The sequence below is a fragment of a genome, unplaced genomic scaffold (assembly GCF_019419815.1).
Source record: "Pyrus x bretschneideri cultivar Hongxiangsu unplaced genomic scaffold, Pyrus_bretschneideri_v1 Contig118, whole genome shotgun sequence".
Lineage (NCBI taxonomy): Eukaryota > Viridiplantae > Streptophyta > Magnoliopsida > Rosales > Rosaceae > Pyrus > Pyrus x bretschneideri.
This window is the reverse complement of record NW_025999411.1, coordinates 589,323-590,210: the sequence shown is the minus strand read 5'-3', so window position 1 is coordinate 590,210 and position 888 is coordinate 589,323.

Below are 888 nucleotides of genomic sequence, written 5' to 3'. Positions count from 1 at the left end.
TGAAGATGAAAGCCTTTCCATTTTCTCTTTTGGAAAAGGCTAAAGATTGGTTATATGAATTGGCACCCAGAACCGTCACTTCTTCGGAAAACATGAAAAGAGCATTTTTAGAGAAGTTGTTCCCAACTTCGAGAGTCATTCTCTTGGGGAAGAGGATTAGTGGCATTCAACAAAACCAAGGGGAGTCTTTTCCATCATACTATGAGCGTTTCAAGACTCTAGTTGCATCGTGCCCTCAACATCAAATGAAGGAAGAGCTCTTAATTCAATACTTCTACTAGGGACTCCTTTCAATTGAGAGACAAATGCTAGATGCTTCAGCGGGAGGTGCTTTGGTTGACAAAGCATCGGTGGCTGCCAAGGTTTTAATTGTAAACCGAGCCTTGAATGCACAACAATATGAAGGTGTTAGACAAAGAGAACCCCCACGGCAGCAACAACAAGCGAATGAGGTAAGTGTAATTTCTAAAATTCAAGCTCAATTGGCTAATCTTACTATTCTTATGTCACAGGTTGTCGATGGATCCAAAGTGCAAGGTGCGGCCATATATGAAGTGTGCTCCATGCAAGGGCATCTCAATGATCAATGTCCTCAGTTGATAGAGAATAGAGGATGGGAAAACGCTAATGCCATAGGTTATCAAGGCCAAAATCAGCGAAGGAATGATCCATACTCAAATACATATAATCCGGGTTAGAAAGATCATCCAAACTTCAAGTGGAGGGAGCCTCAACAACAAGGAGGATATAGACAACCACCTCCTGGGCTCTATCAAAGGCCATACGTACCACCACAACTTCTACCACAATCTGCCCAACCAAATTCAGGTTCGTCTTTGGACAATGATAAAATGCTTCAAATACTAACTTCTTTGACTTAGGGATTAC